The sequence below is a fragment of the Misgurnus anguillicaudatus genome, chromosome 11, assembly GCF_027580225.2.
Source record: "Misgurnus anguillicaudatus chromosome 11, ASM2758022v2, whole genome shotgun sequence".
In the NCBI taxonomy this organism is placed as follows: domain Eukaryota; kingdom Metazoa; phylum Chordata; class Actinopteri; order Cypriniformes; family Cobitidae; genus Misgurnus; species Misgurnus anguillicaudatus.
The window spans coordinates 14,646,695-14,673,226 of record NC_073347.2 but is presented as its reverse complement, the minus strand read 5'-3'; positions in this window follow the sequence as shown (position 1 = coordinate 14,673,226).

The following is a 26,532-nucleotide window of genomic DNA, read 5'->3' as shown; positions in this document are numbered from 1 at the left end:
TGTTTTGTCAAAATAAGTGCCTGCTGGAGACGCGTCAAACCCGTTTATGATAAAAGAGACGCTCGCGTTCCCTAAATACACGCAAGACACTCCCTTAATAGTAAACTCTGATTACGCATGAGATTGTGCGAATATCTGGCACACGCGAGCGTCTCCTTTCAAGTTCAAGGCAGCAGGGACTTATTTTGGCATGGCACGTGATGCACACACGATCTCTCAAAGCGCAGGACACATATTTTGAAATGACGAATCACACACATGACAAGCTACATACATGTTGTGATGAACTTCGCATTGTGAGCTTCAAAAAAAAAGAAGTCACCAGCCGCCACAGACGTATAGACAGATGGACGGATTGATAGATCGACAGACAGACAGACAAATGGACAGACAAACAGAGAGATAGATGAATGAGTGTGATCGCTCTGAACCATGCCCTGTCCGGCTTTCAGAGGTGGGCTCGAGCGTGGTTCACTTGGGCTCATGCGGGGAACACGCAGTGTGATCAGAAATCATGCCAGATTATGCTTTAAAGGGAGGTTAAATCTAAAACAACTTAGAATAAAAAACAGACTTAACATTACGATGGGTTCCAGTGTTAAGAGAGCGCTTTATATCTTGTTTTCTTCAAAACAATCGCATCTTAATGACGAAAGCGCAGCCAGGCTTGGATCGCTCAAAGTACAGTGTAAATGCGTGCTTCTGCGGTAGTAGAGAGTGGGGACAATCGTGGCCGGGCACAGTTTGAATGGGTTAGCCCTAATGTGAGTGCGCCCTTTGTTTACCCACTAAAGCTCTGCAATAGCTTAGAACGAAGCTGATTTTTTGTATAGATGTGTGCCTGCAGCATTGGTCTGAAATGCTTTGTAGTTAAAGTTCAAGACCAAGTAAGTGTTACATCTTAGGCCATCTCTCAGAATGACTTCATTTACAACAGATTTAATGATACTGCACATTGAATATTTTCCCCAGTGTTTAGTCTGCCTCGCTCTCCCCACCTCTCCGAGAAAGCAAGAGGAGAGAAAGTGACGTCAGCATACACACATTCCCCCCCTTTATAATTACTCAGGAAAGATGAATTCAAGTCTGATCTCTACAGTATGTTTGAATGAACTTATGGGATTGTTTTATCAGATGTGATGCGGCCCCGTCGTTGCCCTCTGTTACAAAGAGAGGGCTGGGACGTTTCTCGTTTTTTACTGTGTGGGTGGGTGTGTGTGTGTAAGTGAGGGGGGGGAGTCTGTGGCTGCTTTGGCAGGGCTACGAGGCGTCAGCGCTTTGCCTCATGGGACGTCCTGGCAAAGTCACATACCCACAGCACATATACACACACAGACACGCACACACTTTGACACAGATACAGTCACATACCCACAGCACTCCAGTTTAGATAATTAAAACCACACACACAGCTACACACCCCCATATTCACTGTCACACACACATGCGCATTTAAATCAGGACATACCATAGATTTCTAATGTTTTTACTGTATGTACTGTACAGCTAATATAAATAATATATGCAAATATTAGCACACTCTTTAAAAGAAAATAATGCACGCAGTAAATAATTAAAATGTTATTTGATTAATTCTACAGTACACTTCTTCGTTCTTATTATAGGACAGATAATGCACAGATTAATTATGTGGAGTGCCGTCAGGATACTTTGTGTCAAAACAGGGGTGTGTTTGTCACAACGACAGCATGTGAATCCTCCGTTTCCATTTCCCTTTGGAGAGCAGACATTCCAGGATCCTGATTGTGTTTGTTTGTGACTGCGCATAGTTGCAATTATTTTTAAATTACCAGCATCTGTGGCTCAATTAACATTTTTGCATGTCAAGTGCCTGTGTGTGTCACCCATGAGGGTTTCAAAAACACGTCAAATGTCTGTGTGTCATCTCGGCCTGCTAGAGAGAAGAGTGTGCGTCTCTTGTGGATTCAGCCTTTCTGAAGTATTTTCCCATAAAACTCAAGCCCTGCTGTGGTTTCCAGTCTGCCTTAACTTTTTTCTTTCTTTTTTGCCATTCTCTCCTTCCCATTTTTTTCCCGGATAGAGTTTCGGTCAAAATCGCTACTCTTCTCTGCCAAAGCTTCTGGTCTTCTTCTGAAGTTCTGTCGCTTCTCGGATGAGAGTCGGGGTGGGATTAGGTTGTGGCCGGCAATGTGACCTCATGCAAACACACACATGCACAAAACACAAACACACACGCGTTCACTCGGGGGACTTGATGGTGGAGATCGAGACTTGCCGTCTCAAGCTGTGGTCTGATTGGCAACAACAAAACGAACACATAATTACTCCAAGATGGAGGATATCATTTTGATTTGCTGAATTTGGGAAATATTTTGGTGGATACATTAAGTTAAATCTAAATTATAGGCTAGAGAATGAGAGTTTTTAGAGAGAAATGGGTTCTTGTTTAGGTTGAGCCGGGTATGAATGGAGAGTGGGGAAATGCCTCTTCCTGTCATTATGGAGAGAGAGAGAGAGAGAGAGAGAGAGAGAGAGAGAGAGAGAGAGAGATTGTCAGACGGTTCATTCTTCTCCACATGCATATATGTTAAAGTATTAGTCAATTTTCTGAAAAAAAATCCAGATAATTTACTCACCACCATGTCATCCAAAATGTTGATGTCTTTCTTTGTTCAGTCGAGAAGAAATTATGTTTTTTGAGGAAAACATTCCAGGATTTTTCTCATTTTAATGGACCCCAACACTTAACAGTTATAATGCAGTTTAAAATTGCAGTTTCAAAGGACTCTAAACGATCTCAAACGAGGCATAAGGGTCTTATGTAGCAAAACGATTGTCATTTTTTATAAGAAAAATCAAAAATATGCACTTATAAACCACAACTTCTCGTCTTCCTCCGGTCCTGTGGCACCAGCGCGCTGTGGCGCCTCACGCAATACGTCATCACGTCAAGAGGTCACGGATGATGTATGTGACACTACGCCCCATTGTTTACAAGTGTGGAGAAAGAGGACCGTTTCGACGTTGTTGTATGAATGATACTAATTAATGTCTTTGTGTCAGTTTATTGTTTAAAATGGTCTGCAAATATGCAACACGTGACCTTTCCACAGCATTATGCAATTACGTGAGGTCGCGATGGCGCGTCACAGTACTGGAGATAGACGAGAAGTTGTGATTTAAAAGTGCATATTTTTTTTTCTTGTCTAAAATGACAATCGTTCCGCTAGACAAGACCCCTATGCCTCGTTTGGGATCGTTTAGAGTCATTTGAAACTTCGTTGAAACTGCAATATTAAACTGCATTAAAACTGTTAAGTATTGGGGTCCATTAAAGTCCATTAAAGTGAGAAAAATCCTGAAATGTTTTCCTCAAAAAACGTAATTTCTTCTCGACTGAACAAAGAAAGATATCAACATTTGGGATGACATGGTGGTGAGTAAATTATCTGGATTTTTTTATGAAAGTTAACTAATCCTTTAAAGAGAAACTGAATTAGCGATGCCAATATTTTTTATATCTGGCCATGAATTGTTTTCATTATGGAGGTTTTTAGCTCTGTTGTACTTCCTTATTGTTTATATCTATCCATGTATCCAAGTCATTAGAACGATGCTTAGCTGATTAACCCTTCCGTGATTCCTAATGGCACATGTGGTATCTTGAATCACCATGAATTATACTCGCAAGCTTATGTGTGAAAGTATTTTGACATTAAATGTACATATATTTGATCTGTATAGAGGTCTATATAAAGTGGTTTTGTTAAAACAAAGTCCTACCCAAGAGGGAGAACCTATGCTGGATAGAAAGAGGGTTGGAGTGAGAGCGATAGTAAAAGTGAGTGAAACAGTAAGAAAGATGTTTGTGTATTTGAAGCGGATGTACATTTCCTCTGTATGAGCATATGTGGAGCACATGGTCGTTTCTTGCTATGATGACGGGCCAACATAAATCGCCCAACTTCCCGTGGACAGCACTTTCACGTTCTGCCACTTCCTGTCCTTAGAAAGACAATCCAAGATCAGTTCTGTTATTTTTAGAAAGGAGGTTCTGTCAGAGTCAGGTGCTGTCTTTACGAATAGAGACTCTTCAACTGTCCACTGTCAAAAAAGCAGGACATAAGTGTTATAGGAACAGTTATGTTATGCTGTATCGGTGGTTTATTTTGGGTTTTAGTGTTGTTTAAAACGATCCTCTATTTGATATATATTTGTACAGCTGGAGCAGATGGCATCTTAAATGTGCTGTAAGTCATTTTATCCACTTTTCTAACTTGTAGAAACCTACCTGTAATGTCAGCAAATATAACACATTATAAGATGCTTGAAAGATCCTCTGTTTCTGATTGGTTAAAAATGTTTGCCCACTATCCTGAAGAATACTTCGCTCAAATATGAAACGTCTGTCATAATTTACTCACCCCCATGCCATCCCAGATGTAGCCTATCACTTTTTCCTTCTAGAATTTCATTGTGTGGCTCCTGAGAAAATATGCATATGACAACTAGTCATGAGAAATGCAAGAACCAATGAAATTCAACATTATTCCCGAGTGCCTCTCATGTAAATTATTCGATTTTGATGGCTTACGTTTCTTTCCCATCACAGAAAACTACCACAGGTTTATCAATGCCATCAAAAGTATTATTTTGTTTCTGTTTGTTTGTTGATCATGAAGTACAAAGTAGATGAGGAAAACTACGATTCTGTGTGTATTCAATGCGCTGGCATTATTATTTACATTGAGTGGAATGGTGCGCTGTGATTTGTTGAGCGGATTTATTGCATTCTGCAGAAAAGGAAGACGTTTGTTGCGATTTGGATAAAAGGGAGAAAAGATGACAGAATAGCACGGCGGATATCGGATTTTGCATAAAATTAAGGATTTACTTTTTAATACTGACCAGATACAATACTGATTTTGGCAACTAATTTTTTTTAAATGGCATTTATCGCGCTTTGGAACCAAACACTTCATTTGTTTGTGAAGAATTTTTTCTGAAGAAGGAAGTCCGTACACTGTAAAAAAAATCTGTAGAAATTACAGCTGTTGATTTAACATTTATGTTATTTACTGGCAACAGTTTGTTCATAATTAAATGAACACGAAAAAAAATGAACATGTTTATCTTTATCTTTATCAAGTCTTTATCTTCTACAGTAAGTTACTGGCAACCAGCTGCATAATTACAGCTAATTTTTACAGTGTATACATCAGGAAATTATGAGAGAACTTTCATATTAGGGTAAAATATACATTTATTAAAAATATAAAGAACATTAAATAGGCAATATTATGTAATAAATAAAAGATCATATGTTAATGTGCTAATAACTCTGATGTTATAACCATAATGTGGACTGAGTTATCCATTTATACAGCTTAGTTCCAGTAATACTATAGTTGGACTGGTGATGGAATTTAAACATAAACAAATTGTGCACCATACGTGCAGGCAATTTTGTATATTCATTTGCTCCTGCTGTTTTATGCAGCCCTCCATTCTTATTCACCACTCCATGTACATTTTGTGGTAAGAGAGACAAACATGTGCAGCCATCAATAACTCGCCTCTTCCTGAAAAGTTCCTGTATTCTATGACAGAGGCATTGCGATCAAATACCAGAGGCCAAGTAGCAATTACCCAGAATTCCAGGGCAGTTTGTGGTTGGCCAGCTCGTTTCTGTCCCTCCAATTAGTGCTTCTCCTTTTACTTCGTACTGTACAAAGTAATTCAAGGTTTAGCTTGAGGAGTGGACGCACGAAAGCAGAGCTGCGGTCTGTGTATATATTTGTGTGTTTGTGCGTTTCAGCACCTCTCTGACTTTACAAGGTTCACCGCAACCTTGGAGCTCCCACAACAACAGCTATTAGGATCCAATAAAGATTCCTCTCTATTTTACATTGCATACCCACACAAAGAGAAGATTCCAGAACACAATCTAAAAGATTTGGAGGTTAAAACGTATATAAATGGCTTCGTGAAAGTACTTTGAGCTCATTTATGACACTCTGTGGATGACATGCCAATTTTGTGGAATTTTGTAACAGCAAAGCCAAAGCCATGACTGGTTCATTTGTTTAGCCACTTCACCTTTTAAAATTAAAGTTTCTAAAATGATCTTTGTCTGGCTGTATGGTTTCATAAAGAACCTTCAACAACCATAACTTTCTATTGCAAAAAAGCGAGAAAAAATGTTTAACAGATTATAAAAATGTAAGAATGAAAGAACCATTTCAGGCACCTTTATTTAGTGTACCCTTCATTCTTATAAATTTTATATTTTATCCGTTAATGTTTCGATTAAATTCACAATTTCACAATCTTATGATGAGCTTTAAACATGGTCTGCTGGTTGACCTTTGATCCCACACAGACCTAGTCCATTGAACCCCACTTTTACACTCCTCATGCAGACCCTTCTCATCCAGATCAACTCAGGCAGAAAGCAGTGGCGACATCTCTGTGGGTCTCTGTGGCTTGACCTTCGACCTTTTCTATCTGTGGCTTAAGCCCTGATTTACAGTCACAGTGTGGTCCGCGTGACTCACCCCCGGAACTCCAACCCTTCATAAAAACGCAGGGGCAAACTGGAGACTCTGCAGCGTACAATCTCAGTTACACTGTAAAAAAATCCATAGAAATTACAGTGTTACTTGCAGCTGGTTGCCGGTAACTTACCGTAGATTTTAATTTATGTTATTTACTGGCAAGAGTTTGTTTAGAGTTAAATACATTTTAAATATTAACAACTCTTTATCTTTACAGAATAAAACTATACAATAACAGCCTCATGCAAAGAATTCTGACTGAAATTTGGACATATGATGCTGGCCCAAGAATTTTCGGGTGTTTGTTGTATCACCTCAGACCTCTACAATGGGTGTATAGGTGCACTGGAACAATCCTTCCTAAAATGCATTAAACTTTCGTTTACAAAGACGTGAAACTCACCGAGTGGTCAGGGGTGTTCACTGATATGCTCACACAAAAATTGCTGTAAAAGATGCATTCCAACAGGTTTTATCATAGTTTTTGTCCTCCATTGACTTGTATTAGATGTGCTGTGAGGTACGGTATTACTCCTCGCGGGGAACTTTGTTTGTATTCTTGCAATTGGCAAAGGTGGATTATCGCCACCAACTGGGCTGAAGTGTTTATTATTCAAGCTCTCAACGGAAGAATATACGGGTGTGAGGTGTTTGGAAAAATGGGTCCACAAGTTTACAACGAATGCTAAAACACCTGTTGAAAAAGCATCTTTTGCAGCGATTTTTGTGTGAGCATATCAGTGAACACCCCTGACCACTCTGTGAGTTTCACGTCTTTGTAAACGAAAGTTTTAATGCATTTTAGGAAGGATTGTTCCAGTGCACCTATACACACATTGTAGAGGTGGGAGGTGATACAACAGAAACCGAAAAAGCCAGCATCATATGTCCAAATATCAGTCAAAATCGTTCTATTTCATCATAAACAATCTAAAAAACAGGGCTTTAAGTGTAAGATACTGAACTTGTCCTTTAAACAGCTGTTCCTTGTGGTTAAATTGCGTTTGTTTAACTTCATTCCAGTCAATGCCTAACTTCTTGTTATGACATCATGTGATATATCAGCATGGCGGATATAGTACATCCGAATTCATTCATACTATCCATATTAACACTATAAAGTAGGCTACCTACTGTTTTAACTGTCAATGAGTGGGTACTTCATCTAATTCAGTAGCTACTGTCACACTACACAGTTTTGGACCCAGGGTCAGTGTAGTCTCAAATTGTCTCAGAGACTTGACATGTGTTACACCGTTCAACCAGTACTAAGAATGCAACAGCGTAACCCCCCCTCCCATGCTAATGTGCCAGGCATTGGTGTCTAGGGGAAACACACCTACATATTCATAAAAAACACTGCATGTGAGAGCCAGACTTACTGACTACAGTTTTTTAATGGTTTCTGTACTCTCTGCCTAAAAATAGATTGATCCTTCTGTGTTTTTAAAGGGAAGTGTATGTGTTAGTGTACAGTGAGTATGTGTATCTGCATGCATTTGGCAGACACTTTAAGGGATAGAGTACAGCCAGCTGGTTGTTATCACAAAATAATCACAACCCAGACCGAAAGTAGAGGGTCTTGGATAACCCTGGGATTTATTTTTGATAGCCAGCTAGTTGTACATTACCCTGCTTATTACATGACTACTTACCACATGAGTACTTTTGATTTAATATACACAGAAAAAAATGATTCATTAAATGTACTCAATTTTTTAAGGTAATCTATCACAATCAATTTATTTAGGCTATATTTAAACAAAAGTTTTTTGTTTTGTTTTGTTTGTCTATTTTTTTGAAGTTGTTTAAATGTAGCTTAAATAAATTGACTGCGACCACTTACCTTAAAAAATTAAGTAAATTGAATTAATCGTTTTTTAGTGTATATAAGAAAAGTATTTTTTTAAACCAAGTTAAAGTTCAACAAGAAAAACAGGCGTTTGGTTTAAAGGCGACATTTCACAGGACTTTTTTAAGATGTCAAATAAATCTTGGGTGTATACAGATGTGAAGTTTTATCTCAAAATACACTGAAAAAAATGATTCATTCAATTAACTCATTTTTTTAAGGAAAGTGGTTGCAATCAATTTAATTAAGCTATACATTAAACAAGAAAAATTAGGAATACAACCCAAAACAAAAAACTTTTGTTTAAATGTAGCTCAAATAAATTGATTGCCACCACTTACCTTAAAAAAATGAGTAAATTGAATGAATCATTTTTTTTCAGTGTACCATAAAGATAATTTATTATAAAATTGACAATTTGATGGTGCAAGCAAAAATGTGCCATTTTGGGTGTCCTTTAAAATGCAAACGAGCTGATTAAATGCAAACACTGATCACAATGATGATGGTTTGTAGAAATTGAAAGTCAATTGTGCTGTCGATTAATTTTTTTCTACTTCTCTCTGCACTAAATTGCAGTGTCGTGGTTGGATACTGCAGGTTAAGGGGTGGTAATATTATAAAAAGATATGACATCACACGGGGAGCCAAATTTCAATGACTTATTTTTTTGCATGCTTGCAGATAATGGTTTATGAAAACAAATATACTGTGTTGATCTTTTTCACATTTTCTAGGTTGATAGAAGTACTGAAGACCCAATTATACCACTTGAACATGGAAAAAGTCAGATTTTCATTGTATGTCCCCTTTAATCATTATAAAAAAATCTCATATATGTTATTAATTATGCATTTTTATATTGAATTCATTTTAAAGTATTAAACTGCACCTGTCAAGATGCCTCACTTGTATGACGCTCTGTTATCAGTTCAGGCGATTGTTTTTTGGGAATAACAAACCTTAGAAGTTCACTGACCAATCATATTCAAGCATTCCAGAGCACTGTGTAATAAAGAGTTTAATCAAATAACTGTACAGTACAAATCTTGGAATCAAACCTATAACCTTGGCATTGCTATTATTATTGTAGGTAAGTCACTCCACATTATATACTGTATGTCCATATAAAATAACCTTATCCCAGAATTACTGTACATGACAAAAGAACAAACAGGAGCGTTTTATATAACCCTATATTTAACACAAGCACCCCTATAAATTTTCAAAGCATTTGTCCGATAAATGGAGCGATATGGGGTACTTTATGGTGTGTGTGTGTGGTTTTATACAGATGTCAGATCCATCTTACACTAAAAAGAGTCTCCGCAGATAGACATCCTGGAAAGCCACACGCACAAACACAGACAGACACACACACGCTGTACATATGTACACACAAGGGCACATATGAAGAAGTTTTATTTTGCCTTTTCGCTTGAGCCTTTCATCACAGTCGCCATATGCAACTAATTCAAAGTATCATCTTTGCACCATTCTCGCTCACTTTCGCTCTCTCCGTCCCTGTGAAGTGGAAAATCTGAAGTAATTGCTTTCTGAATTAAAGAGTGAAGCCTGTGAGAAATACAAGCCGTCATTTATTTTTGCTTTCGCTCTCTTCCTCTCGTGCGTACAGAGCGAGGATTGTGTGAATGTATGTCGCTCTGACTGCACCGCTGGATGGACCCTGCATGCACTCTTACCTCAGAATAAGCGTGTCTGTGTTTGTGTGTGCGTCTCAGAAATCTCTCACCCCTTCGCTCTGAGATCATCATTCACGCGCAAGCACGGTTAAAGCGAGTGGAAGTCTCTGGACCCTCAGAGCACGACTTCAACAGAAAACTCATTTGAAAATGCGTAATTGGATGGCTGTGTATGGCTGTCGAGGAAACGATTGTGTATGAGAGCAATTGAACGAGATGCATTTCATCTCACTTTGGCTGACACAACAAGGCCCCAGGTTCAGGGTGCTAACTTGACCTGTATCTCCGAGGGCCAATCATAGAGAGAGAGAGAGAGACAGAGAGAGAGCAGATAAAACCTTTTAGATTTTGATACCTATGACATACATGGCAGGCAGACAACACAACAAGAAGAACTGTCTAAACTTCATTCCTGACTCAGTCTAACTCTTTAAAGTATTTAAACACTGTATTTTATTTTATTGCATTGTCTTTTTGTATTGTTTAGCTTTTTCAGATGTTTTTCTTCTGAAGTTTCTTGAAGTGTGAAGAATGTAGTTTTCTTCCAAAGAAATGCCACTTTATGTTTCTTTTCAAATCTTAGATTTGTATGTGTGGCTAAAGTGTCCATACAATGTAAAAAATGGCTGCCTTAAAGTTCATAGGGACACTCCACTTTTTTTTGAAAATATGCTAATTTCCCAGCTCCCCTAAAGTTAAACATTTGATTTTTACCATTTTGGAATCCATTCAGCTGATTTCCGGGTCTGGCTGTACCACTTTTAGCATAGCTTAGCATAATCCATTGAATCTGATTAGACCATTAGCATTGTGCTAAAAATAACCAAAAAGTTTCGATATTTTTCCTATTTTAAACTAGTGATATTACGCACTGCCCGAAAATAGTCCCCATGGTTACTTTCAATAGCAGGGGACTATTTTCAGGTGCTGCGTAATATCACTACGCCTGCTGCAGCCATGTTACATCAGCAAAGTCAGAATGAGAGTATAGTTCCTAGTCATATGGCCTTGAAAATCGCAACTTTTAATTTTCTGTCGGTCTTAGTACACGATGTAACTACAGAAGAGTCAAGCCTGAAATAGGAAAAACATTGAAACTCTTTGTTTTGTTTTTTAGCGCGATGCTAATGGTCTAATCAGATTCAATAGATTATGCTAAGCTATGCTAAAAGTGCTAGCACCAGACCCAGAGATCAGCTGAATGGATTCCAAAATGGTAAAAATCAAATGTGGTCAAAATTAAAAATGTTAGGATGAAATGACTTGTGGAACTAATTTGATTGTACTTAAAATTTTAAGACAACAACTTAATCATCATTTTGGACATTGTATACAGTAATATGGATGGAAATTGCATTAATTCCTTACTTTAAAAAAAGTGAACAATACCAAGTAGTTTGCTGAATAAAATATGCTATTCTCTGCACGAAAAAGGAAGTTGCTCGGAAATTAAATTGATGGCCTGCTACACTTGTGGTAACATTTCGCCTACAGCGCTTGTGTCCAGCAGTTGGATATGTGGTGAAGGACATAAGAAGCGCTGTGTTCTAATCTGAGCGTCCGAACACAAACACCACAACTTTCAGATGAGTCCAAAACTGCTGTGGTTTTGTGTTGCTTCCGTTTCCTTGCAAAGTTGCCATAGACCAGAATGAAGGGCAAACAACAGTTCACACAAACCACAATTACAATCCATGAGATCTTTTATTCAGGATGCAAAAAATAAAGCCAATTTTGTATTGCTTGTAAGAGAGAGAATGAGGAAGACGAGAGAGGAAGAGGACCATAAAGATAAAGACAGACTTTCGAATTGATGGGGAGTTTGTGTTTGACACATTCTGCTCTTATCTCAACCCATCCAATCAGTGAAAACACAAAGTGAGTGATGTTGTGCTTGGCCATGTCCATATGCCAGGGAGAGAGAGAGAGAGAGAGAGAGAGAGAGAGAGAGAGAGAGAGAGAGAGTAATTGTTCTCTTATCACTTGGGTCTTCAAACAACATGTGGCATGTGTTTGTGTGCTGGTTTGGTAGAGCGAGACCTTTCAGTCCTTGTATGATAACCCACGCTCACTCATGGTTCATCAGTTTAAGGTTACAAATGTGTGTGTTACTAGTAATCTACCAGACAGTAGACTTAGAATCAGTAGTCTCTTTTTTTAGTGCAGTAAATTATGTGTTAAGACAAATAATATCTGAATATCTAAATATGTTAAAAGCAGTGGCTATAGTGTGCATTTTAAAGTTTTAAGAAGTTAAATGTTGTAACCATCATATTATATATACTGTACATTGAGGGACACATTTTTGATATTCTATTGCCATTCAAAACATATACCTGCAAATTACTTTTCATACTAAAATTATGCATGACAGCTTGAGGGGAAAATCTTCATAACAATAAGGTCAGACAACAGCTGATGTCTTTATTGTCCTGAACAAGTTTTCGTTTCATCATTGGTTTAGTTGCAACATACTGGCCTGTGGTCTTTTTTGCATCAACCCAGCTATCCTGTCCTAATACCCGAAGTGCATGAGAGGTCTCCTGCAATTTTACAACAGTGTCTTCTTCTATGAGTCTCGACACTCTGTGTATTTGCATGCAGCACAGGTCTTTGTCTGAGCGTTGATGTGCTGCATTGTTCCTGCAGAGGGTGTAGTGTCTTCTGAAAAGTCTGTCGAGCTGAAAGCTCTCTCATCTGATGAAGACGTTCTCACAGAACTCACATATATAGACATATGCAGAGATTATGCAAGTTTGAAAGAGAGAGAGCGCTGGAGATTGAGACATCGCACCCGTATAGACACACGGACACACTGGGTGGTTTAGAACAGAGTGTCTTTCATTGTTGGGGGTTGGTGGGGTGGAGAGGAATGGGAGTGTACTGGGTTTGAATGACATGATAACATCTCAATTACACACATCCCTAACTTTCACATTTCAAACATCCTTAATGCTACATCTATAGTTGTACAAAACCAATGGAGTGTGGGCATGAGTAAATATACAAGTATGTGAGAGTTTTGGGGTGTGGTGGAAGACATCCTGAGGGAGGCTGGTGATGCTAGACATTTCGGTTTTGTTGCTGTGGTGATTGAAGAGGTGTGTCTTTGGTGCCCTCTGGTGGGTAGGGTAAGAAGCATAAGAATCTAGGCTAGATTTGTTTGTTTTTATGTAAGATACCCCCCCCACACTCACACACACACAAAAGAAATTACAGTAACATACTTGTAGTTATTTTACTCATCAAATTACTTTTAAGTTCCTTTTCTCTAGTTAATTGTGCACTGTCAGTGCAGCAAGAAATGTGTGTGTGCGTGCGTGCGTGTGTGTGTGTGTGTGTGTCTGTGTAAGATTAATTGTGTGAAAAGATGTTCACCCCATCACCTCACTCTCACAGCTTATCTTTCCCATGACTCCCTGCTCTGGTCGCCATGGGTGACGGTCCGGCTCCTCCCTCTCCTTACCAAGCCTTTCTCTCGTCTGAATGTAAAATGTTTACATCTTCAACTCACGGTCAGGATGTGAGTGTGTGATGGGGTTTTGTGTGTTTATTTTTGTATTTCGCTTGATACTACATGCTAGAAATATTATGCATATAATTTTATTTCCGAGTTTGGCATAACAATTGCAAGGAGTATTCCACTACAATCTTAAAAATTATGTTAAATGAAGCCACAAAAAAAATCTGCACTTACATTTTTTAATTCTTAAAATTTACAAGTCATTTCAACTTTTATTTTTTATCTTGACTAGCGATGAGTTGCTGTAACTTAATACAGTTGAATTACCCTTAAGTTATTTTAACTTTATTTTATAAGTTACAGCAACTCATCATTAGTCAAGATAAAAAATAGAAGTTGAAATGACTTGCAAATCAAAGTTTATTATAATTTATTATAAGTCCAAGATTGTTTTTATCACACACTGCAAAAAGTTACTTCAATTGGTAACACCTAAAAACTTACAATTTTCACCTAAAGTGAAACTAAAGTAATTTTATGTTACACTGCAGTGAAAAGAGGATGCATTTTTGGCTATGTGGTTCTATAAAGAACCTTAAACATCCAGAGAATCTTTCTGTTGCACAAATTGTTTTTTCAGATGTTCAGATTTAAAAAATGTAAGAAAGAAATGATTCTTCTATGGCATCGCTGTGATTTCGAAGCTTTATTTTTAAGAGGGTAGTCAACGCACGCACACACAACAGAGGCTGCAGACTTCATTGAATTACAGTAAGCCTGGCGTTTGGTTGTCATGGCTACAGCAGCATGAGAGAGCGAGTACCCACAGAGCTTCTCAGAAAACACTGAAATGACACTGTCATAGGTCGTCTCCATGACGACACCCTTGACTTAGCACCAATCCCATCCCCATTAACTCCGTTGAACAATGCCGGGATCACTGTACTAGGTCTGTTTCACAGATAAGACACAAAGAACTCCTGCGTCCAAACATATAGTTCAAGTAAACAACAAACAGCAGCCATTTTGATTTACGTTTGGTTAAATCCCATTAAACTGTTACCCAGAGTTAATCCAGCCAGTGATATATACACAAACACACACACCTATAATAGCAGTCGATGATGCAAAACACCTGAGAGTCTTTAAAAGTTTTATATACATTACACAATTGTATTAATTATTTTTTGCCAGAAAATGCAATATTTGAGCTATGCAATTGTATAAACTGTTAAAAGATGGACTATGGTCATGGGCAGATAAACTTCATTTATATGTTAAAGAAATAGTCTACTCATTTTCAATATTAAAATATGTTATTACCTTAACTAAGAATTGTTGATACATCCCTCTGTCGTCTGTGTGCGTGCGCGTGGGCGCTGGAGCGCGCTGCGGCACTTCGATGGCGTTTGGCTTGGCCCCATTCATTCAGTGGTGCCATTTAGAGATAAAGTTAGAAGTGACCAAACACATCAACTTTTTTCCTATTTAAGACGAGTAGTTATACGAGCAAGTTTGGTGGTGCAAAATAAAACGTAAAATAAACAAAATAAAATGTGTTTGGTCACTTCTAACTTTATCTCTGATTGGTACCATTGAACGAATGGGGCCAAGCCAAACGCCATCGAAGCGTCGCAGCGCGCTCCAGCGCCCACGTGCACGCACACAGACGACAGAGGGATGTATCAACAATTCTTGGTTAAGGTAATAACATATTTTAGTATTGCAAATGAGTAGACTATTCCTTTAACAGCCTAGTTTAGCCTGGTTGACTCCATGTCAACAATACTTTAGTTGAAATGCCACCTCTTTTCCCTGCTGAAAAAAACAATAAAACCATTAAAGAAAATTCTAATGGTTTCCATTAAAATACCAATAGGAATCATTAGCTTTTACCATAAAAAACACTACACTGTAGTGTGTTTTGGGCAATATTCCATTAGAACCAATACATAGAACCAATAGAACCAATACATCCCATTAGAGACCAACAAAAACCAATACATTGTAGTGTGTTTTGGGCTATATTCCATTAGAACCAATAAAATCCCCAATTAAACCATTAGAATTTTCTGTAATGGTTTTATTGTTTTTTTTCAGCAGGGTTGCCATGCAAAAAGTTTACTGATTTGGTCATGGCAATAGTGGACTATTCCTTTTATTAAATTTCTTATCATATTTAAAGTATGATGAGAGTGCTAAAAATGAGGCCATCAGAGAGAGCGAGCTCAAGAAAAAAGAAAGAGAAAAAGAAAAATAGGATTCCTGTAGGGATAAAAAGGCCAGAGAAACGTCTCTCTCAGCACGGATAAATATTTGGGATAAGCCTGGTTTTCTCATGTAAAGTGGCTCTGGCCGTCGAATCCAGGATCCGTGCTAACCACACACACTCATACACACGCTCACACAAGTGGTCATATTTAACTAAGCTAAGAGCCGAAGATTAGCTGCTTCTCTCTCTCTCTCTTTTTCTCTTTCTCACCCTGTCATATTCTTACTCACTCTCACACATCACAAACAATGGCACACACTCATGTGTGAAATGAGCTTCATGAACACACATACACACACACAGTATCTCACAATACATGTGCTGGCATCCTAATCCAGCCTTAAAGAGAGGTTAGGAACTGACCCCCTTTCAGGGTTGTAGAGGAAGGGGTGGAGCGGAATGGAGTTCATTGACAACAGTTGCATTTGAGTAAGGATTTGGTTGATGATTTCATAAGGAATGCTTGAGTGAGCAGCAATGGACCCCCGGGCCTTCCCCCAACGCCTCCCAGCCCTCATCTCTGGTCATTTACCCCGTTGGGGGCGTTTGTCTTCAAAAAGCCCTCCTCAAAAAACTTTATTTTTCTGTCTAAGTATAATAGACAGAACCCGTTCTGTCTTCACACACACACACACACAAACACACACAAAGTTGTTCTGCACAATTACACACCTCCTATTCAACACCCAATTTCCTTACCTGTATGAGTTTTTTTGTTGTGTGATATTCAGCTTATTTTCCCTGGTTAAATGTTTAGGTGGTGATACAATAGTGTGTATAGTAAAGCACACAAAATCCCAGATACCCAAAATCTAAGAAAATTAGTTTTGACTTATAGTTGGAAAACTTGCTTGTTAGTTTTATTCCCTGACTCAAACATAAACTTTTATTTTAACCTGCTATAGAACCAAAGTACTTTGTTCACACACATTACATTTATGCCTATGGAAGACACTTTTATCCAAAGTGACTAACTGTACAGTGCATTACAAGGCACACTGTTTCATCAGTATTTGTGTTCCCTGGGTGTTTGGATCAGCAATTTCATTTTAATCTATCAAATAACTGAAGGACACCATAATATTTTAGTAGTGAAATGAGGTTTATTGGATTAACAGAAAATGTGCAATATGCATCAAAACGAAATTAGACAGGTCCATAAATTTGGGCACCCCAACAGAAAAAAATCACATCAAAATTTAGTAGAACCTCTTTTAGCAGAAATAACAGCCTCTAGGCGCTTCCTATAGACGGTTTTATCGGACACACGTGTGCTGACGTGATACACATCTGGATCCGAACTTTACTTCCGGTTTCATTTTTTTAATGGTCTGACTAGTTACTAAACTGATCTCTTGAACAAATGCCTCGTCGAAAATAACAAATGTTTTGGTTTCCTATGTAATCTATGTGTTGTTTTTTGCATGTTATATAAATAAACTACATTTAAAGTACTTTGTGGTTGTTGTTTATTCTTAGCAGAGTTTACCGGAAGTTACGTGCGGACCACGACAGCCACTTATTTATGTTGTTACTGCTGAAACCGTCTATAGCCTGTAATGATTGTCTGGATTCTGAATGAATGTATTTTGGACCATTCCTCCTTACAAAACATCTCCATTTCAGTTAGGTTTAATGGTTGCCTAGCATGCACAGCCCGCTTCAAATCACCCCACAGATGTTCAATGATATTCAGGTCTGGGGACTGGGATGGCCATTCCAGAACACATCAGAATGTACTTGTTCCTCTGCATAAATGCCCGAGTAGCCTGAGCAGTGTTTTGGGTCATTGTCTTGTTAAAAATATCCAGCTCCTGCGTAACTTTAACCTTGTTTTGAGTGGAATCCATGCGACCCTCAACTTTAACCAGATTCCCAGTACCGGCACTCAACCCCGCAGCATGATGGAACCTCCACCAAATTTTACTGTGGGTAGCAAGTGTTTTTTTTTTTATTGGAACGCTGTGTTCTTTGCCGCCATGCATAATGCCCCTTGTTATGACCAAATAACTAAATCTTTGTTTCATCAGTCCACAGGACCTTATTCCAAAATGAAGGTGGCTTGTCTAAATGTGCGTTTGCATACCTCAAGCGACTGTGGCGTACGTGCAGATAAGGCTTTTTTCGCATTAAAGTGCAAAATGCATTGAATTGTTGAACCAATGCACAGTGACACCATCTGCAGCAAGCTGATGTTGTAGGTCTTTGGAGGTGGTCTGTGGGCTGTTTTTGACCGTTCTCACCATCCTTCGCCTTTGCTTCTCCAATATTTTACGTGGCCTGCCACTTCTGGCCTAAACAAGAACTAAGTCTGTGGTCTTCCATTTCCTCACTATGTTCCTCACAGTGGACACTGACAGCGATAACTTTTTGTAGCCTTCCCCTAAACCATAATGTTGAACAATCTTTGTTTTCAGGTCTTTTGAGAGTTTTTTGAGGCCTCCATGTTGCCACTCTTCAGAGGAGAACAACAACTTGCAATTGGCCACCTTAAATACCTTTCTCATGATTGGATGCACCTGTCTATGAAGTTCAAGGCTTAATGAGCTTACCAAACCGATTGTGGCCCTGTCCCAAATGGAGCACTTCATGTGGACTTTCGGTCGTGTGGCCTTAAATTGCGCGTGCTCGCTTAGGGTGTCCAATCTGTCATTTTTACGCTTTGAAGTGTGCTCATCAGCGCCCCCTTGATGCAGTCTTCGTGCACTTTACCAACCCAGAAGTCCTTGCAAAAAAGCAATCAGACCAGTCAGATGACAGAAGGGAGGAGTTCACATTGACGGGCAACTTCTCTTTCTATTCCCAGCGTGACGCTCAAGTCTGTCCCAAAACATGACTCCTGTGCACCCACATCGACTTGCATCAAGGGTCCCTAAGGGTCCCCAAGGGTCTGCACTACATCAAAGTGTGAACTCTGAGGAGGACCACAAGTCCGGAGTGTGCCATTTGGGACAGGGCCTGTGTGTTCCAATTAATCAGTGCTAAGGAGTTCAAATCAACAAAATGACAAGGGTGCCCAAATGTATGCACCTGTCTAATTTCATTTTGATGCATATTGCACATATTCTGTAAATCCAATAAACCTCATTTCACTAATAGTACTGTATGTCCTGATAGATCAAAATGAAGTGCTGATACAAAACCCAAATATTTATAAATGAAAATCATGAAAATTGTAAGGGGTGCCCAAACTTTTGCATATGACTGTATATATGAAGAGTTTGGTTCCAAAACGCAATAAATCCATTCTGACAAATTTCGGTAAAAACGTGTTTTCTATACCAAGAAAGTGACAAGATGAAAACCACTATTTTCTGTTACAAACTTTCACATATCATCTTTAGGTTATAAAAACATAAAAAATTCAAATCCATAACTTGATTTTCAAAGATTTATTATAAAAACGAATTCTTTTTTCCACATAATGCAATAAATCCATGACAGTTTTTGTTTCAAAATGCTAGAAATCTATTAATTCAATGTATAAATGTGCATTCATCTTTGCCATTTTATATTCATTTAGTTGAACAGTTGTACACACTGATTAAAAAAATAAACATTAATGTCATTAATCAAAACACTTACTTTGTCATATTAAGTACACTGTCATTGCTGCGGTTATACTTGACGTCGTTGATTAGCATTTTTGACAGTGATCAGCTGTAAAATGTTTTGGTCCTGCTCGATTTTCGTTGACTTTGAGTGAAATAATGTAAAGTTTTTCATAAGATCCCCTGGGATCAATGTGTTAGCATGACAAGCTTGATGCTGTCGGGAGATAAGCACCAGTCTCCCGTGCTTCGCATAAATTATTAGATGTTGATGGCGTTTCTTTCCCGTCACAGAAAACGATCACAGGTTTATCAATGCAATTAAAGTATAATTTTGTTTTTTTTTTTGATCACGAAGTAAAAGTAGATGAGGAAAACTAGGATTCCGTGTACTCAACGCGGCGCCATCTTTTGTTTACATTGCGTGAATGGTGCGCTCTAATTTCTGGAGCGGATTTATTGCGTTCTGTAAAAAAGGAGGTGTGGCGTTTATCGCATTTTGGGAAAAAAGGGAGAAAAGATGACAGAATAACACGGCGAATATTGGATTTTGCCTAAAATGAAGAATTTACTTTTAAATACTGACCTGATATAATACTGATTTTGGCAGTAACTCTTTTTTTTTCAAAAATGGCGTTTATCGCGTTTTGGAACCAAACTCTTCATATACATGTGAGGTACCAATATTTAGCCTACTGTATCTGTGAGGTACTATATAGACCATTGTGGTAATAATATGCTCTCTTTAGTTACAAATGTATACTTTTTGAAAGGGAGGATATGACCCCAGTGACAGCTTTTGTACATTTTTTAGGATGATGGTGGTATGGATAATCAAACCACTGAAAAAAAACAGTGAACTGTTCTCTATTTTTCTATGCTATCAAACATGCTCACATACAATGATTTTGAACTTACTTAATTCTGTCTACGTTGTAAAATGTCTACTGTACAGTATATTTTCTGTGGTATCTATTCTTTGACATGTATTTGTACATTAATGCATGCACCCCACTCCTATCTCTCTCTAACACACATTCCAGCCTTTATTAATATTCCTCACATTCCTCAAACAGCAGGCATGCAACTTGATTTTTTAGCATGTTTTTTATGGAGGGCACTAATTGTTCTTTTAATGCATGACAATGAAATTGAATAATTAAAATAATCAGTGGTAGAGAAAAGGATTTTATTTATTTATTAATGTGTTTATCTCATACTTTCACAATTGGCATGCATGCGCAAACACATTCAGTAGACACGAGGTGCCCAGTCCTGCTCTAGTTCCCATTTCATTTCTTTTTCGCGAGAAGCATGTTCAAATTACTCCATAAATCACAGTGCTGAGGTATAAAAATAGTTTCTTACCTCATTTCGTAGTTTTAACTGGATTCCTACCCTCATCCCGGCTCTCTCTTTATCTTCACAGATACAGATCAGGTGCAAAGCATTGAACATGAGTAACTAATGCTCAGATTCCTCCAGTAGAGACTGAAAGAAGCACCTGTCTTTCACTTGAATACACTATAAGAATGTGAACCTGTAAAATTGTATTAGAAACGATCAGAGTTGCGTGATCGAGATCAGGTGAATTGCTAATACGGCTGTGTACTGAATACAGTATGAGGTCCCTGGAAGCCGAATGAAATTATTGTGACTAATGAAACTACCGCAGGTCAATAGCAAGGTCTTTGATGTTCAGTGGCTGTGGATCTTCACCTTATTACTTCTGTTCTGGTAGAACAGAGACGGATGAGTGATTTGCTGCTTTGGAGATCAACCCCGTAATAAGATTTGAGCACGGCTGAATACAGTTGCTAAATTATGTATACACGCCTGTACACAAGGAACAAGGTAATACTGCTTTAGTGCCTCTGGAAACCTAATTTGGGCTGCCTGTGTACTGAAATTGTCCTGTAAGTAAACTCATTCATTCACCCACTCATACCCAAGCCCACACTGAACCCACAGGAACAAACACCTTTACAGTTTTTTTGCACAGCTCTCTGGACTATTGCATATTTATTATTTTGCTAAAACTGGGCTTTCAGATCCAGTACTAGTGCAATACTCTGACCTCTGTTTTCATTTTCTATGTGTATAAATACACTGTAAAAAGATTTGTTGGTTCAACACTAAAAAGTACACTGTAAAAAAAATCCGTAGAAATTGCAGCTGGGTTGCCGGTAACTTACCGTAGATTTAAATGTATGTTTTTTACTGGCAACATTTTGTTTAAAGTTAAATGAACATTAAACATTTACAAGTCTTTGTCTTTACAGAGTAAAACTAAAAAAACAGCATCAAGCAAAACATTCTGGGAAACAAAATCTGAAGCAAAAAACAGAAAAAGGTTGATGAGGATTTCTGGTTCCCAGAATGCTTTGCATGAGGCTGTTATTGTATAGTTTTATTCTGTAAAGATAAAGACTTGTTAATATTTAAAATGTATTTAACTTTGAACAAACTCTTGCCAGTAAATAACATAAATTTTAATCTACGGTAAATTACCGGTAACCCAGCTGCAATATCATTGAAATTTCTATGGATTTTTTACAGTGTAAGTTACTGTACTTATAGCCGAACTATCGGGTCTATAGTTAACCAAGATGGAAAAATGATGCCTATTGCTTGAAGGGATGCCATAAATTTCATAAGTATCTAGAATTAATTTATGCTAGACATAAGCATACCTACAGATAATATTTTAGTATACAGAAGTATTTTTTATTGAATTTAGTATATTCTGTAAAAATACAGGACTTAGCCATTGATGTATTAATTCACGTACGCGCACACACACACACACAGATTTGTTCATCCCTTTTACAAATTCAGTTTTATATACGCTTCCTTTCTCTCTCATTCTCTCTCTGGCTCATTTTGATTTAAATCAAAATTGAATCTGACAAACACATTCACATAATGTGCAATATGTTTAACGTTGCACACTGAGAAAACATCTGAATCATCTGCGTTGGTGTAAGTGGAAGAACATTAGTGGGCTAATTAGTGATCAGATCCATCAATTTATTAGTAGAGTCACCACAACCTCAGATTAAGAGCTACATTATCAGTATGAATTATTACATCAGACCCAAAGCCATTAAGTTAATGAACTGAGGTTCTAGAATGAACCGTGACGTCATACGTAATTAAATCAAAGTCTTCCTCTGTGCCATTAAAAACCAATTTACACTGCGGCTACATGATGCCTGCAAGAGAAATTACACGCACCACATCTGGATCTCTAGAATTAATCATTTTATATGAGGCCGTATCTCTCCTCTTCTCCTAATATTCTGTTTTCCTCTTTCTCATTAGAGTTTTCTATTTACCCCTTCTGTATCTCGCATATTCCCACACCAATCCTCTCTTCTCGATCTAGTTAAAAGAAACCATTAAAACCACAACATCGTAATAAGCCTGCATATCGTGAATCTCTGCAGAGTTAAAAAAAATGTGAGAGAGATTTATGAACGAGAGGAAGTGTGAAAGCAGGTATTTTTTAGGAGAGATTGTGTGCAGACATCCTCGCCGAGTTCATTTCCTCTGTCTGTCCCCTAAAGATTGTCTGGTTATCGCAGGAAGATGTAGCACACCTTATCAGTCGGCCCTGAGACTACTGAAGTACTTCAGTCGGATTTATTGCTCGTGAAAATGGACTGTGCATGCTTTTCTATACACACACACACACCTAAATATATGTGGCAACTGTACATCTATATAAGGGTTAAAGAGGATTAGGTTCATCTTATGCAATTGCTTACTTTAATACCTTGAGAGTTCTTTTGTCATCCCACAATCGCCCCACCCTTAAGTTATTTCTGCTTATACCTTACAAACTTGTAAATTATGAGAAAATTGCTGCCCTAAACAGTGACACGGGGCAGTGCAGTCACCTGTAAATGACGTTAATATCTACGTTACCCTTTGTTACTGCCTTTACTGACGTAAAAACCACATGACAACAGTGTCGTGGACAAATGCAGAAGTAATAGCGTCTGTCGGGCCACTCGCTTTTTTATGGTAAGTTTGTTCATCTGAACACTTAATTCTGTGCTGTGTTAACAAACCAACGTATTGGACAAATACTGTAACATCTATGACTAACAATTGCGTTTTGAACATTACATGAAACCTTACATAATGAAAAAAATGATGTCATCAAACACAACATTTATAAAACTTGTTTACTTTACCTCACGTGTAACATGATTTCTCGTTCCCGTCTGATTGATGGGCATCAGCGTTTGAGTTAAAGACAACAAATCCCATCAGTCCATGCTGCTTCAGAGCATCATTAATCTACGTCATTGTTATTGATTTGATCTTGCGCCATCTACCGGCGCGGATTTTACAAATTGCATCTTTAAATGTTTAAAGGGGACATGTCGTAAAAATCTGATTTTTCCATAATTGGGCAGTGCTTCTATCAACCTAGACAATGTGTAAAAGAACAACCCAGTATTTTAGTTTTGGTAAACCATTCTCTGCAAGCATGTGAAAAATTATGTCATTGTAATTTGGCTCCCCTTGTGATGTCAGAAGGGATAATACTGCCCCTTAATCTGCCCTATCTAACCAAGGCACATTTAATGCAGAGATCAGCTCATTTGCATTTTAGGACACATTTTTCCTCACACCTAAAGTGGCAATTTTAACATGTTATAATAAATGATCTATATGATATTTTGACCTAGAAATTTACATGTGTACTATGTGGACACCAAAGATTTTATATCTTTAAAAAGTCTTGTGAAATGTCCCTTACAGTGTATTACATACAGTACATATAGCAACTATTTATGATAAACATAACTATTTATGTTGAGCCAACTTGTGATTTTAATTTAATCTTTTGAGTTGGGTGGACTGCAGTCTCTGTTTTTTGAGTGAACTCAAAAAGTGATTATGTGATAAATTGCCTTATTTTTTCGGTTTACTCAACTTTATTTTTTGCATTTTAAATTTGACAAAAAATTGTATAAAATTTTTTTTTTGTCATTTCAACTTTGACTTTTTTATCTCGACTAGTTCTGAATTGCTCTAACTTATAAAATAAAGTTGAAATAAGTTAATCTAATTTAACTTTATTTTTTAAGTTACAGCAACTCAGTGTACTTGAACAGACCCCAAAACCCTTGGTAATAAAGGTCCCGTTCTTTCTGTGTTTTTGAAGCTTTGAATACATGTGTACATGTTTCATGTGTAAAAACGCGGTATTTTTACACAATTTACTGTTTTCACTGTCCTAAAAACGGGCTGATGGCTTCCTTGTTTTATGAAAACCCTTTTTCAGAAATACGTAACGAGTTCTGATTGTGTGGTTTGTTTAGTGTGTTGTGATTCGACAGCAGCTTAGCAAAGCTGCGCAGTTTGAGCCAAAGCTGCTGACTGATGTATTCCTGTGGGCGGAGTTTAGTCAAAAACTGTTTTATTGACGTCATTCAACCAGGAAGTAGAGTGATTTAGTCCAAACTGGCCGTTCTGTGTAGGCTTTGAAAGGGGAATCCTGTTAAAGAAAATATATTGCCTGGCAGTGAACTTTATTATTTTGCAGGTATTATTTATGCTCCAACACCAACATTACACACTAACTTAAGTTTTTAAAAAAATGGAATCAGGACACAGACATAAATTATACTTCAAATGTGGTTTGACATTTCCAAGCAATTGGACTTTTCACCTGAAGGATGATAAAACAGCACTAGGCATCGACATCTAGGTGTGTGTGGAGATAAAGTCAGACGTGGAGAAACAGGGATATAGAGGGGTTTTAGGTTGTAGTCTAGGTGTTGTAATGGATACGCTATACATGAAGCAGGTCCCCTGAAGTCAAATCCTCTGAGTGAGACAAAGATTAACCTTGCCTTTCCCTCTCTGTGTAAGATCTGTATAGTGTCAGTCGCTGTATGTTGTGAATGAGGGTGAGAGCAGGGGCACAGTGTCTGGTCTGATGCCATGTTTATATAAACTTTCAACGATGTGCCGTGTATCACCACAGAGATGGAGTCATCTGAAGACAGACACGGTCTATACTGGGAAATGTAGGACTGGTTTGTAACTCTCGCTTTAAGACGAATTCAAACACAACGTTAATCATACCAACACAAACACAGAGATAAGTACAAACGTCATCTATATACGAAGACAATTCAATCAGGTAAATGCTATCTTGGTAGTGCAATATCATTTTCAAAAACATGTTATGGCACTGTTGTTAGTAGTAAATGTTGTGATTTTCCAGATGGTCCTAACAAAGAGTAAGTGCTTAGTGCAAAAACTTTTATTATCTTATTAACTGGATTGTCTTCTCTGTGCCATGTTAAATGTGTATATCTGCTTTTTGTCGCTGGCACCAGCATAACAAGCTGATCTCAGTTCAGTGAGAAGAGGTTCTTGTGCAGGTAAGGAGGACACAAACAGTGAATTGCAAACAGTCCTTTAGCCCTAAAAGGACACTGAGTCGTACAGAATACTGTAGCAGCCAGAGATCAACGCACCGGATCCCCCCCGAAGTCAGCGGCTCCGGTGCGGATCCGGCCCGGAGTCGTCAGAAGTTGTCACTCCTTCATCCACATTAAATTTTTTACATGCTATGGAATGGAAAATATACTAAACATGTATGCTATGCTACAGTAATTGTGCATATAGTCAGTGTGGGAAGAGAGAAGCTCTACCTGTGTAACAGCTGTAGTTGTCCTTATATGTGCTGTAAAATATTATATCTGCTGGATGAGGTGCTAGAGGGCAAAAGTTAAGCATGTAATCCTGCACAGATGTTCATATGACCGTGAACACACTATACAATATGTCTATGAACACAAACACACTGCAATGGGCAGATCGGTCTGATCTACACTGAGGCTTTGTGGTAAACAGGGAAGGTGTTTATGAGCTACCCATGACAGCTGAACCTGTGAACCATATTTTAATAGTCTGAAGTATCTTTCCTTATCCTCAGCCTCTCTTTCTCTCTCTCGCTGTCTTAACTTTTATTTAGATTTTTGCATGACTTTGGCAGCCTAGGTTGACTTGTATGCATTCTGGACTGTGGAGGTTTGCTGTTGCGCTATTGATCTTGAGCGAGTTGATCTTCCTGTTATTCCCGCCTATGCAAAGGGCCATTTATAGTTCCGCGTAGGACCT